Source organism: Sceloporus occidentalis, unplaced genomic scaffold (genome assembly GCF_023333645.1).
Source record: "Sceloporus occidentalis isolate IW3139 unplaced genomic scaffold, rSceOcc1.0.p SCAF_5, whole genome shotgun sequence".
NCBI lineage: Eukaryota > Metazoa > Chordata > Lepidosauria > Squamata > Phrynosomatidae > Sceloporus > Sceloporus occidentalis.
The window spans coordinates 87,239,099-87,254,896 of record NW_028316985.1 but is presented as its reverse complement, the minus strand read 5'-3'; positions in this window follow the sequence as shown (position 1 = coordinate 87,254,896).

The following is a 15,798-nucleotide window of genomic DNA, read 5'->3' as shown; positions in this document are numbered from 1 at the left end:
TATTAGATACCAAGTTGCCTAGTATGAGTCAGTCATTCTTTCTTGTATCCCAAAAAATGAAAAAATCATACCTTTAAGCTATCCTGATCTATCCTCTGTCAACCCCTTTTTCAGCTGCTTTTAAAATGTTTCTTTTTTTCTCTCATCTTCCTACCTTTCTCCTTTGTTCTTCACTTACTTCAGCTACTGCAAACTGAGTTGGAAATGCAAAAGTAATTTGCATATACCATATAAATCGACCTCATGTATAAGTTGAAGGCACGTTTTGGGGCCAAACCTATGGATTTTGACATGATCCATAGATAGGTAGTGTGTAAAACTTTTGCATGCTAACCACCTAATTCCTGGGACAGTTGTTGACTGGGGCATCAGACAGATGATAGAAGAAAAGTGAAGGGACCTCTGGTTTCTATCTACAATTCTTGTCAGAATAGGGCCAATTCTTGTCATCCAGTATGACCAATGGGTGTGGGAGCGGCACTCCCAACCAACTAGAGGACCAAAGATTTTACTACTACTCCCCTGAAGCCACCTGGCACTGATTGTAGTCCTCTTTAACTGTTCACCTTCCTTCTCTTGAGACAGCAAGTTACTCAACAAAGATAAAAGAAGGCACTGCTGCCTCTGCTAGACCTTTTGGTTACCATGCAAACTGGGTCCAGGACACACAAATAGGAACCCACTCAGATGCAACCCACTTGTGGCTGCTTTGTTGCCTACATTCAGACTGTCTGAATAATACTTTGGGGAGACCACCAATGAATTCCAGGTGGTGTCGGAGGCAGGAACTGGCAAAACCATCTCTGAGTATTCCTTACATAAGAAAATCCTATGAAATTCATGGGCTCATCATCAGTCAGCAGGTAACTTGAAGGTACATAGACACATAAAAAACCCCACACAAAATTGAATGTTGCAATAATATAAAATACCACTGGATGTCACCCCATTCCCAGTACAAAAGCTATGCTCAACTGAACGACATTAACAATCTCAAAGGAAGATAGCTTAAATTCCTAACTAATGCTGGTTATCTTCTACAGTATAAAAGATAATAAAGCATGCCTTCTTAGCAGTGCAGTTGCAGACACTGTATTATTTAATCTTAACTTAACATAAATGAAGCTAAAATCATCTTAACCTTGCATATCTAAACATATGCAAATATCCAAAGAATGTTTTTTTAAAGGAATTAAACTTGACCTTAAATAATTCATACCAGAATTAAAATATCGACGCCAGAGAAAGTCAAATAATTTATTAGGCTGTCCAGGAGAACACATTTCTCTCGCCAAGATTTAACCAGCAAAGTTATATTGAGAAAGAGATTATGCATAGTATGTGTAAAAACAGTAGATGTTTTATACTAATACATAATCCAGTTTCAAAAACAACTAAGGGTGACCACAAGTCCATACATAGATACTGAACATTCATTAATTGCCTATCCATTAAGCAAAATTTGATTGGAGAAATGATTGGAGAAACTATGGTAACAATGGTGAGGTTTCACTCTCATCTGTCTGATGTTGTTTAAATTTCCTTAAAATTATTTTACGTAACAGGTCAGAAATAGAGGCATGATACATTTCCCCCAAATAGTCAAAAATGGAAGGCAGAACTCAGAGCTGGTCCAAGGCATTTTGCTGCCTGAGGTGGAGCAGCAAATAGTATGTCTCCATTCACCTCCAAATCAAGGAGCATATTATCCAAGCCCAATGAAATTGTTGAATCTTTTCCTGAAAGATGTCCAATCCTGTCTTAAAATTTCACTTAAAGCAGGGTTTGGCAGCAATTTTAGATGGAACAATAAACTGAAATGAAAATGAGATACAATGGGGATGTCTCCTGTTAACTGGGGGAACATGACAGAATGGGAACAAATGAAGCGATGTTATACAGTTCTGAGCAGTTTATTGTCAGGAGGGAGACAGTTATGGAGACCTGGATTTCTGACTGAGTACTAGCAAGGGGTGGAAATTATGTTTTAGATTCTGCCATGAATCCATGATATAGGGCATGTTGTATGTGTACAAATGTATGGTTAGTAATTTTTTGATCGATGGTGCTGTCTCTGCTTGTTTATTTCTGGGCTGCTCATGGTCTCATTTTGAATTCCCAGATTATCTATTCCCCGGTGTCAAGCATTTTTTTCATCTAGAATCTTCTTATCTAGGGACCATGATATATCACAAGCCCATTCCCAATGGTGACATACAGGAGGAAAATGTTCATTTCCTCAAAGCAGCTTTGAACTCAACTTTAAAACTTTTCGGAAAAGGCTGACAGCAAAGACAATTGATAGAATTTAATCTCATTGACCTTCTGCCGCTTTGCTTTTACGATGAACTTTAAAAAACTGTTAACCAATAACACAGTGCCATGATTCTTGAGTCTTCTATTTTTATAATCCTAAAATAATATATTGTTTTTAATAAACCCTGTATTTACTGCTGGCAGTCCTTGTACAAAACAACAACAAGAAATAGTTTACAGAGTTGTCTGCATTCTCCAAGAATACATTACACTCTTTCGCTTTGTATTCACCCATTAAACTTTTATAGAAATAGCTGGTACAAAGAAAGTTATTAAATCATGGCAAGCTATTTTTTGGCTTGTTTGATGTCTTCTTTAAATATACACTGAAGAAGTGAAGTGTGACTCACCCTTGGATATGTAAGAAGACAGTCAGAGCTGTCCTGTTTATTAGAATGGTATTGATCTTATGCATTAAACAAATGGCCCCCTTTGATGATGCGCTTATTCTACCCATGAGCCTTTATTGTGCCTATAATGCCCATATTGGCAGTATTTGATAGCAGTCTTTTCAGTACTAATGAGCCTATCCTCACGCATGAACAATGTTAGAATTGATTCTGTTACTGTTCCCATCAGGCCAACAATTTCCATGCATGGTCTTGCCAGAAATGCAGATGTCTCTACATCAGGGAAGCCAACTGTGGATATCCAGGCTTGTTTTTTTGTTTTGTCTACAATTCTTACCACCCCTGGCCACCATATCCAATGGTGAAGGATTGTGGGAGTTGCAGTTCTAAAAAAAAAGATTAGGATGATCACAGCTGCCCACCCCAGGTCTGCTCAAACACACAGAACAGTTACATTACAAATCCATCAGTTTTATACTGGTTTAGTGAGTATAACCAAGCCATGATTCAGTGAGAGCTCTGTGTTTTATCAGTGAGAAATCCATACTTGCCTACCCAGCAGTACAATTCCAGGATAGATTTGCATTCTAAAATGTCTTGAGCCTGGGATCTTTTACCTTACATGACTACAGTGCTGTAATTATACTTCACTTGCCATGGTTCTGTCCTAAGGTTTGCAGTCTGGTGAGGCACTGGAGCTCTCTGGCTGAGAATTCTTAGTACTCTTCCTCAAGCTGAAAATCCCAGGTTTCCATAGGATGGAGCTATGACATTTATATGGGAAGACTCACACTATAATCGTCATGGAGGTATGGTATTTACAGGGGAATTGGGTCCTGGCCCCAGAGCTGAGCTGACCTTCTTCAGTTACCTGAACCTGTCTGTTCTGTCACTGGGTGGATGCTTGCATGCACATCCACCCACTGGGCCACCTAGTGTGTCCATTGCTATGATTGTTGTTGAGTGCCTTCTCCTGACCTCAGAGTGAGTGATGTGCATCAGTGACGGTCAGATCAGGTGGCACAGGGGGCACATTTTAAACAGACACCCTGCTTGGAATGGAGGCCTCCAGGTCTTCTGGGAAGATTCAGCACTATTAGGTTCTGTCTGCATGGGCCAAATAAAACAGCCTCACCCCATCCACTCAGTGGGGAGTCTGGACTACACAGGGCCTAATCCCCAAGTCTGGTACTAACAAACTGGATGATGTCTGGCCCATTCAGGGCAAACACAGAGTATAATCCTCCTAAAAAGGAGTTTTAAAAGACACTGGCTCTGTCTTATGGAAACCTGGGATTTGTAGTTTGTTGTGGCACCAGAGGTCTCTGACAGAGGCTAAATATAGTACAAAACTACAGATCCCAGAATTTCATAGCATTGATCCATGGCAGTCAAAGCAATCTATTAATTCTGCAGTGTAGATGCAGCCAATATGAAATAGCTTATCCCAGTGTTAAGGATGACAGTTGAAAGCAAATAAAAGTGTCCCCAGCAAGGTGAAAATACTGCAGTAATTGGTGAGAATAAGGTTTTACAAAAACGCAACTGTCCCTGTTTTCATTTGTGAAACACTGGAGGGCATGCTAGTCCATGTCTATCAGGCAGGAGGCATAGCAAGGTTCCAAAAACCATCTCTAGAGGTGTCAGCCCAAAGTTGCCATGAAGTTGGCTCTTCTGGGTGATGGAATGGTCAACATTTGGGAAATACAGAAGTCATTACGAAGCCAAGCAACAGAACGTTGTGATATAAATGAGTACACCCTTCTCAGTGGGAGAAAATTATGTAAATACTTTGAAATTCAAAGAGAGACTTCACCAGCCTTTTGGACTCTACCTCTAAAGCTTTCTATTCCTACTAGGAGTAGAAAGATTTCATGGACTCTACTACACTTCTCATTGCACTGACAGCTTTTAATTCTCACATTACAAAATCTCCTTTTTCTCAAGCCCAGTATTCTGCTTTTCTGCTTTAATCTGGGCACATCAGCTCAAAGAGCACATCTCGAAGTCAAATAGTGTTTTGTTTCCAAGGAAAGGATTTTATTTCTCCCCTCTATTTTTAGAGGGAGGAAAGTATATTTCAGCACAGAGAACAAGGCATGTTGAGACCAGAGATAACAGAACCAATGAATGGGATCCAGTGCCATGGTTTATCCAAATAGCACTGCCTATTTGGGCGAGTAGCTTTGGCTCCAGAGTAATCTGTTTTCTCATTTTTAAATATATCACTACACTGACATTTGGGGACATCTCAAAGAACAACACAGCTGCTACCATTTCTTGCAGGGTCCAGGCCACAAACTTCTTACTCTGGAGCCCAGTGACATCAGTGTTTTGTTGGAACTACTGTTCATTTTGGCAATACAGCATGGAAGTTAGAACTGGTCCATGGCTGGAGGAAGAAAATCTGAAGGGTCCAGATAGAAGGAGAACTGCAGCACAAGTACAAACCAGAAAGAAAAACCACTCATATTTTAAAGGAGATTGATTTCTGCCTCTTCCTTCTCTGTTCTTCCTCAACACCTCTTCCTGCCTACCTTCCTTCAACAACTGGCTTGCTCTTACAAAAACTCTTTAAATGGTTCAAAACTCCTACCACACCCTCCTTCTAAAATATATATATTACGGAAGTTATGGAAATAAAACCAATTGCTGATTAATAGTAATAACTAAAGAACATCAGTTGATAAATAAGACCAACAGCATTCTAACTAATTTTCTTCTACTGTCTGTGTCTAAATGGATACAAAACAATCTCTATAGTCCAAAACACACTGCAGAAATAATCCAGATTGAGACTGCTTTATTATTATTATTATTATTATTATTATTATTTACTTTATTTATATAACTTTAACTGCCTTGGCTCAATACGATTGAATTCTGTGAACTGTAGTTTTGTGAGACATTTGGCCTTCTCTGTCAGAGGTGTCTGGTGCCACAATAAACTACAATTCCCAGGATTCTCTAGCATCGAGCCAGGGCAGTTAAAGCAGTCCCAAACTGGATTATTTCTGCAGTGTGTTTTGGACCCCAATCTCTAAACTCTATTTTTTTAAAAAAAAGGCTTATATTCACTCTAACTTATTCTAAGGAGATTATCACACCAGCAAATTGGCTAACCTGAGACCGGGATGAGCACAGGCTCAAATTTTTGAAAATGTGTTAAGACTGGGTGTTGTCACAAACCTCTGTGTTCAGTTCCAAGGTGATTTTAGCCATCCCAAACCCAATCTGTCCTTCTCCTATCGTTCGCAAAGAATGGGAGTTAATTGTTCATTGCAAAGGATGGGAGAAGGATGGATTGGGTTTGGGATGGCTAAGATTGGGACATTATGCCTCCAAACTGAGCTTAGAGGTGTGTGATAACACCCAATGTTATTAAATTTTTTAAAAATGTCAGCCTGCGCTCAGCCAATTTGCTGCTGCAATAATCTCCTAATTTACTAAACCAAGTCCTCCCTCTTTCTACCACCATCTCCTTACTCTCCACGAAGGGCTGCTTTCGCTCAGGCCTTTTAAAGGCTGCCAGGAGGGACATGCCACTATGGAGAATATGTTCTGATGGAAGACGTGTCACAACAGAGAAATCAGCACTGCAACACAACATTTTAGCTCCTGTCTTCATGAAAGATGGGTTTTTTTTAGGGTGTTCAGTTTCTTTATCTAACTTACTCACATATCAATACCTAGAATTAAAGGTACATCAAGAGGTTGAATATATGTCCTCCCTGTATCTAGATGGGAGGGGACAGAGACACTAATTAAAAGAAACTAACAAGATCCATCACTAGTTTTTGGTACTAGCATCACTGAGGTTGGAGTCACCAGGAGTCACCCCCCCCCCCCATTGGCTTCCTCCCATACCACACCATACAGAATCCTTAGTAATGTTTTTGTACTAGTGCTACTCATAAATCATAATTCCCATATATCACTGAATGTAATGGTAATAGTTGTGACATAAACAGCTAGCAAAATAAAAACGATACCTTTCGATTACAATATCATATGCACATAGTTTCATGTGATTAAAGTGAAAATTTGGTAAAATATGATGGTTCATAAATTAAGAAAAAGAAAAAGAAATCCTTGAAATAAAAGGAGAAGAAATAATTACTCAACTGGACAAAATAAAAAAGTGTTTTTATAATTACTTCACAAACATATTTGATGGCAACCTTCATATACGTATGATAAACCAAAGAAAATAGAGGAATATTTTTTGTGTATTAAGTGAAGGCAATGGGGCCAACCTATTACCAGTGGTTGCCTTCATGTCAACTTGACCCAGACTTGGTGGTGGAGCGGCAGCTGGGAAGCCTCATGGCTGCCAGGTGGAGGTTCTTCTTTCCAGGAGCTTCCACACTCCAGGGAAGACAGTGCTAGCCAGAGTGGGAGCCAATATGGTGCGGGCTGCTGCTTGTATCTCATTGGTCTCTTGGGCACTGAACAGAAGAAAGACTGCCGGGCAGTCTTCTTTTGAGTTGGGTGCAAACAGTATTTATTACCATGTCAGCCCCGGCCTGGATCAGTTCCTCCCAGGCACCATCCCACCCACACTCTGTGGCTTTGCTTGTTTTCTCCTTATGTTCTTTTGTCACAACTATGGGGGCGAAGCATGGGATTGGTATCTGGGAAGGTTGTCAGTACCCTGGAATTTGGAAAGGGTATGAATGTGGAGTCTCCTTAAAGGACCTGGAGTGGGAGGTGTGGTGGAAAAATGGGCAGCCCAGGCAGGGACTGACACATTTCTGACAACCCCATTCAAGGGGACGCAGGGGATCTCGCCTGGGAGGATGTCCCGACAGCAGAGTCCCCATCGCTCCTCTCTTGTTTTCTGGCAGAGGCTGGAGGTTGGTAGCAGGTGGGCTACCCAATGCCCGGATCCATTCCTATGCATGTATCAACTAACTGCAGCTGTAATCAGTAAATAGTTGTGGCCTATTTCCTCCAATTCCCGTGTTTGTGTTGTTATTTGGTGAAATGGACTCACTCCTGGGCACACAATGTGCCTTTTGTCATACTAGAGAAATTCATTTGTCAATAGGCATGCTTTTATGTTTGTCTTCTTCTCAAAGGAGAACAAGGAGAAAGCAGCTTCTTTTTTTTACTGCATCTTGGCTTTCTTTTGCCATGCAATAAGTCAGCTAGTCTGACTATACAAACAAGTCACGATAGTGTGAGTGAATGCTTGTGATTTGCCCCTAGAATCTGGGATACATAGTCTCTCTGTTGCATAGTGGTCTATCACTATATACATACTATTTTGCGATAGTCCATAACTAAACAACAACACCACACACACACATGTATGTGTGTGTCGTTTAGTTGTAATAGCCATTGTCACGTATTGTCAACAGCTTCTATTTTCTAGTTCTTGCAATGCAAAACACCTTCTCATTTTAGTTAACAAAACAAATTTTGAAAAGTTGTTGTAATAAGGCCTGGCCTAAAGTAAGTGGATGAGTGCTCCCTTTGCCATCTATGTCATCAGAGGGAGAGAGAGGCCTGCCAGTTCCATCATGCCTGGCCTGAACTAAGAAGAAGTGCCCTCCCTCCATGCCATTTGACTCCATCCGGCCTGGAAGGGAGTGAAAAGACAAGTCCAATGCCATCGGGCCTATCTTTAAGGAATAGATCCCTCCCTCCAGTCCATCTGCCTTGGTCCAGGCCTCAGAGGGAGAGAAGAACTGCTGGACCTGATCCCTTTCCCCACCACCATTCCCTTCTCCTTTTGTGTCGTGTCTTTTTAGATTGTAAGCCTGAGGGCAGGGAACTGTCTAAATAAAAATAATAATTGTAAGCCGCTCTGATAGCCTTTAAGGCTGAAAGGCGGGGTATAAATAACATTAAAATAATAATAATAATAATAATAATAATAATAATAATAATAAGCCACCCAAAGTATTCTGCATTAAGTGGAGACACTAAGGTTCCAGAAATACAAAGCCTACCTAACAGAGTTTACAACTGTAACTGCCAGAGGGTTTGGAGATTTTCTGATTAAAGATGTAAAAACCTGTGTTGCAAAGTTAAGGCAAAGTTAACTTTGCCAAGCAGAGGAAAGTAGGGAACACTTTTTGTGGGTATTTGCATTGTAATTGGAAACTCTTGCCTTTCTGTGTTGATGATAATTAATGCCTAAAACATGAATATGCTTGGAAATATATATTCACAGTTCTTTTTTTCCTGTGTAAATTTTCTCAGATGATGAAAAACAACTGCCAAAGCCATCTCTTGAGATCAGTAACTTTCTTCCCTAGGAAATTGACAACAGCAGGCTTAATTATCTTTGCATTTTCCAATGGGATTGAGTGGTTTCACTTGTTATTTTATCTGCATTTGTTGTTACTTTTTTTTAAATAGAAACTTTGGATATGATTTTAATTCTGTAATTAATTATAACGTATTAGAACAGAAGAGCTTGATCGGGCCAGCACAACTTGTAGTTTACCCCAAACTGGATGCACCTTGCCAGCCTTGAATGGCAGTTTACCAGGAGTCTCACACATTTAGCCCAGATATCCAAAGAAAGGGAAAGGGCCAGTGAAACATACATTTGCATCTCAGTAAACTATGCACCAAAGCCTGAGCTGGGAAAACGCATGATTCTGCCTTAGCTGATTCTTTGTGTTACTTGCCATCAAGTAGACTTCGATTTATGGTGACCCTACAAGTCACCGTGTTATCAACAGGTCTTGCAGATTCAAGGCTCTGGCTTCCTTGCATGACTCCAGCCATCTGTAATCCATCCTCTTTTCCTCCAGCCTTCTACCTTGCCAAGCATCTCAGTAAACTTTTCTAGCAAGTCATGTCTTCTCATGATATGTCCAAATTACAACAGTCTCATTTTAGTCATCTTGGCTTCTAGGGAAAGTTCAGGCTTGATTTGTTCTAGGACCCATTTACTGTCAGCCCTCTGTCTCCACAGATTCTTCATCCATGGATTCAACCATCCACAGCTTGAAAATATATATTTTTAACATTTACATTCTATAAAGCAAACCTTGATTTTGCCATTTTATGATGGCGAACCTATGGCACGCGTGCCAGTGCTGGCACTTGATGCCATTTCCCCCAGCAAGTGGCAGGAGGAGGAGGAGGAGGAGGAGGAAGAGGTGTGCACCAGGTCCTCCTCCTTCCTAACCCTCTCTGGCCTCCAGTTGCCTCTCTGGAGGCAGCTGAAGGCAGAGGATGGTGTGGGGGAGGGAGGAGGAAGAAGAGGCGTTTAGAGACCTAAATCTCTGTGTTGAATTTGTTACTATTTGAACTGCTAGGCGGAAGTACTATGTCAATGATTTGCTTGAGACAGGAAGGTCTTCTTGCACTTTATTTTCACAGCATTAGCATCAGATAGATCAGTCTGAGAGAGAGGAAAAGAGAGCAAGAGAGACTGAGAGAATGCATAACTGGTCCAATGACCCAGTTGGTTCCATGGCTCACCAAAGAATGAACTCTGATCTTTCAAGATCCAGTCTTACATTGGGTCACACAAGATCGACATTCTAGTCCTTATGTTCCACTTTGAGACTAGACTTCAATATCATCTTTGTGGGGCTGACAATGCTTATACCTGGAAGTACATTTGGTCCTGATTATGTGGCATTCATTGGGGGGAAATGTTTTTTTAAACACCATCATTCATTTTCTCTCAATTGGAGTTCTATCTATCAAGGGGGAATGGGACAAAGCAAGATAGATTTCACCAAGGTGTTCATATGCCCTGTTTGTTTAAAGAACATTATAATATGCTGAAAGTGAAATGTTTTACACTTAATTTTTCACTCCAAATACATCATTCTCAAAGTAATGAAGGGGTTTTTTTTGGTGGGGGTGGGTGAGATAAAAGGAGCTATCATTTTCCACAGGAGTTTGGTAAGCAAAAATCAGTAGAATTGCATGTTAAGCATCAATGTTTCCCAACTGCTTAGTCACCATATGGTGCTGAAAAGTGTGCTGAAAGATAATCTCTTTATTGTTGACAGAGCCCTTTTAAAAAAATCAGCGACATCTTAGGCTGTTTTGTTAAACATTCTTTGCATCAAGGCTGGGATGTTTGTTTCCATTTTAGGTGTGAGAAGAAAAACAAAAGTTTAGTCCATTTATGAATCTAAACTACATTGAATGGTACTGTTCTCTCTTTCAACTTAACTTGTTAAGTAAATAATTCATGTAAGAATATCTATGATTTTCTTTCTTTTTTAAATGTGGCATTCTTGGCAGGAGTAGCTGTATTAAAACTAACATATATTATAAGAAAGGTAAGAATCAGGAAGGCTAGTTGGTACTAGAAACAGTGACTTCTAAGTGGCCACCCCTCCTCTACTGAATTCCTTCCAAAGAAATAAATTGTTGGCCATTTCTATGGTTGGTTTTAAGACGATTTTACAAGGTCATTAGTTTCCCTTGGCTTTTAATTATGGATAACATTTATGCTTTCTATGTTGTTCCCACCCCTGCCATCTTCCCTCCCTTCCTCAACAGGGTTTTTCACTCCATGTGGGAATCAGAAGCTGCAGTGGCAAGTGGTACAAAGTGCAACGAGAAGCAAAGAACAGGATGGAAGGAGGATCAGAGAGACGGAGCATACAGCACACTGCCTTATGGGGTTGAGAAGCATGCAGGAAAAGAAGGCTTTGCTATGCAGAAAATATAAGTGTATGAGGAAGAGGGAACAATAGATATGTGATGGATAAGATGAGAGAAGAATGGAGGAAGAGAATCACACACTAGAGAGAGTAAGCATCTAAGAGAGAAGAAGAATGGATGTACACAGAAGAGTGTGCATGAAACCATTAAAAGCCATTTACACCTCTTTGGGAGAACAAGAACCTTCCACTGGCAGCCTTCCTACATTCTTGCTTCAAAGTGGATTGGCTGCAGACACCCAGATAACGTGTGTTCAAAAATGAGAAGAACATTTCAGATGGGTTGTCAGATGCAGGTGAACAGGAGTGCATCTAATCTAGTATTTTCCCCAGCAATGGCCCATCCAGAGGCAGCAGTAAATCATTATTTTCCTCTTTTTTCTGAAAACCATTAGGCTGGCACTTGTTATCATTACAGCTGGAGAAGGATGTATTCCAGGCTTGAGCAGACAATTAACTGGCACCTTTTCTGTCCCTTTCTGTAACCTACATTTTCCCTTTCTCTCCTAGATCAGTGCTAGAAGCGTTGTTGAAGACTGAATTAAAAAGGTACCAGCAATACCAAGGACAGTGATGGGTTTCCAGAAAGAAAACAACTATCAGAGACAGAAGACCTTCCCTAAATCTTCATCAGATATGTGGAGTTCCAGAGGAGAGCTCTGTTGAAAAGGAAATCTCAGGGCCCATCCAGACTACACTTTACTCCAGATCAGAAAGATTCTTCCACGTGAAGTTCATATTCGCTCTGAATTTGTCACAATCCATTTCAGGGCTTGCACCAGAGTTCCATGGCAAATGCCCCTTAGCCTGGGACATTTAAAATTGGGTTAAAAGCCATTCCTTTTGGGGGAGAAAACCCGGGTTCTGCTGAATATGAACTTGCCCCCGATCATGATCGGGGCAAGTTCAGGGAGGGATTTAGGTCAGAGGGCGGGCAGAGGGCAGGGGCATTCCCTCCCTTCATTGGAGAAGGAGGAGGAGGAGGAAGAGGAGGAGGAGGAGGGAGCCTCAGGATTGAAAAAAGGGTAATCAAGGTGAGAGGAGGCAAAAAGGGGGAATTGGGGTGACAGGAGACTCAAGGGTGACAGGCTGCAAAAAAGGGAAATTGGGGTGACAGTGGTTTTTGCTTCAGGGAGGGTTGGAAGGGAGGAGGAGGAGGAGGAGGAGGAAGAGGAGGAAGAGGAGGAGGAGGAGGATTGCCAAGGGAAATCGGACTGTGGAGCCGGGAGGAAGGAGCCTCTTTCTCTTTTTATTTTTTATTTTTTATTTTTGACAGTCTATGCGCATGATTTTTTCGGTGACATAGAATGTGTGTGTGCTTGCTTGTGCTACTTTCATTTCCTCTTGCTCCTGGAACTTAAGAGCCTTTATTATTATTGTTGTTGTTGTTGTTGTTATTATTTATGTTATATGCAGATGCTGCAACCAGAATGCCTGCGTTACAGTTCCCTTTCATTTCCTCTTGCTCCTGGAACTTAAGAGCCATTATTATTATTATTATTATTATTATTATTATTATTATTATTATTATTATTAGTGTTATATGCGGATGCTACAGTCAGAATGCCTGCACTGCATTTCCCTTTTATTCCCAATTGATTCCAATTCCATGATAAAAGACTGGTACTGATAAAAGACAAAGATTACTGTGTCTTAAAAAAATCCTGAGAATTCTTCTTGTGGAGAAGATGGAGGATGGAGGTTCTGGGTGCAATTGATGAGAATGAGAATGAAGAGAATGTGGCTTCTTCTGTGTCTTCATTCACTCCCTTACAGTGATTGAGTGGGTAAGAAGTGGGATTTTCTAAATTTCATACAGTTTTTTCCTTCTTTGCCAATTTCAAAATACAGTGGTACCCCGGGTTACGAAAGTAATCCGTTCCGCGGAGCCCTTCGTAACCCGGAAACTTTCGCTAGCCGAAAAAGCCCATAGGCTTTAATAGCGAAAGCCGCGATTCCGGGTGAAATCGCGCCGAAAAGCACCAAAATGTCTTTCGCAACCCGGAATAACCTTCGTAACCCGGAAATAATTAATTAAGTGAATTTCTTTCGTAACCCGGAAATTTCGTAAGGCGGCGCATTCGTATCCCGGGGTACCACTGTAGGGGCAAATGGTGGTGGTGAGGGGAGGAATGGCATAATGGATGCAATTTTTCATCTGGACTCTGCTAATCTAAGCATGAATTTATACTTCAAATCAGAGTTGATATAAGTGTACTAAATATCCTCCTTTCAACATTAATAGGGAGCCAATGTGGTGTAGCAGTTTGAATGATGGACTAGGACTCTGGGAGACCGGAGATCATTTCCTTGTTCAGCCATGGACACCTATTGGACGACTTCTCTCTCAGCCTAAGAAGAATGCAAGGACAAACCTCCTCTGAATAAATCGTTCCAAAAAAACCCTTCTCCATTAACATTGGCTCACACTCTCGCAGCCTCAGTGGAAGGGAATGACAAACCTCGTTTGAACAAACCTTGGCAAGGAAACCCCATGATAAGTTTGCCTTAAGGTCGCCATAAGTAGGAAATGATTTGAAGGCACACAGTACACAACACACAAGTATACTGCAGAATTTGACACAGCTTTAACCGCCATGCCGCCATTCTATGGGATTCTGGGATTTGTAGTTTTCTGAGATATCTAGCCTTCTCTGTCAAAGATGATGTATAGTTTTAATGATGTTTAGTTATGTTTGGTTTATTGGGGTATTTTTTCATTGTTAAATTTGTTCTCTTCTTAATCTGTATTGTATTGTATTTGTATTGTTGTAAACCACCGTGATCGTGGGAACGGTGGTATAGAAATAAAATTTCAATCAAAAATCAATAAAAAAAGAGCTCTGGTGACACAACAAACAACAAATCCCAGGATTCCATAAGATCGAGCCATGACACTTAAAACAGTGACAAACTGCACTAATCCTGCAATGCGGCAGCAGCCATTGTCTTGCCCTTTTCAAAAACCTCTCTGCTGTTATTATCCTGACTACATATCCATTCCTGAAGTCTTTGCTTGTTCAGCTCCACAATCCTCAGCTATCTGTAAGTTATCTTTTCCTTGGACGTTATCACACAGGGCACAATTGGAAGTTTAAAGGGATGGTAATGCAGGGTCATCCAGGGCTTAGGGACAAAAGTGAGTTCTTCTGGGCACGTGAGAAGGACGTCATCAGTGCGCCATTGGCGCACTGTGATGCCTCATGATGCAAGCATGGTGCCCGGAGGTGTGGATGCGATGCCGCACTTGCATCATGGATGCAAGCCACATATGGGCAGTGCCACATAAAGATGGCACTGTCCATACATATTAGGGTTCCAGAGCATGCAGTTGCCACGTGCTCTGGAACTCTAATTTTGGCACCGATACGGTGCTTTCAGCCCATCTGTTTCAGGCCTCACACACTATTTAAACCATAAGAGCTACCACATTTGGTAAGCCTCCCTTAGGAAAGAGTTCCACAACATGGGAACCACCACCAAGAATGATTTACTCCTCACTGCCAATAGTCTCACTTCTGCAGCCATGAACACCATATTTTAGAAGATGATCAGAGCACATGAGGAAGGTGAAACAGCAAAACCATAGGCTGCCCTCCAACTGGTTGACTGGCTCAAGATGAGATTGAAAGACATTTTCAGGCTCTTCTCGTTTTCCTTTGATTTCATTATTGGTTCAGGTCCATGGAGCATATTGGAGTATTCAGTGGAGACAGAAATCAGTGACATTTGAGCAGACTGAGGAGATGGAGGCCAAAAAGTATTCCTTAGGCTTTTAGTGTACTAAATCCAGCTCTGTAAGTGGTTTTTTGTATGGGTTTGGAGCAGAAGGTCTAGTATTTCATTCCACAGGCTACTTGTGGCTGTGCAGTAAAGCTGATGACTCTGGTGTTTGGTTTTCATTTGTTTTTTTGTCAGCCACTGATGCATTACACACTTTAATTAAAAAGATCAGAGTAGTGTCATTTTCTCATGCAAATTAATTTTCTTAGGGAAGCTAGTGAACAAAGCAGGCATAAAAGAGAGCTTCTAGCTCTTTGAGGTAAACTTTCAAAGAAGGTGGACTGTTTCAGAGCAATACTGCTAGAAGCTTCCAATCTGCTCACCATACACTCTGGAAAAGAAGTACTTCCGGTTAACCAAAATAGGGAGATGTGTAGCTTATCTTTAATGTTATCATCATCGATAGACCTGCTAACCCCCTTATTATGATTATTTTATCTTGTGGAATCCTGGAATTTGTAGTTTGGTGAAGTATACAGCCTGGTTTGTGAGAACACTCTGATGCCTCACCAAATGACAAATCCCAGGATCTGTGTCTGTGGATATGGACTGTAATATGATCCAGAAAGTCATCATCCTTGTCGTAAATTTTCAAAGAGCTAGACAAGGTGATGCCTGTCTTTCAGATCTTTATAGTTGTCAGGTAGTGTTGGCATGTGAAAGCAATAAATATGCTTAGCAAAAGTCAGTTTCCCAAA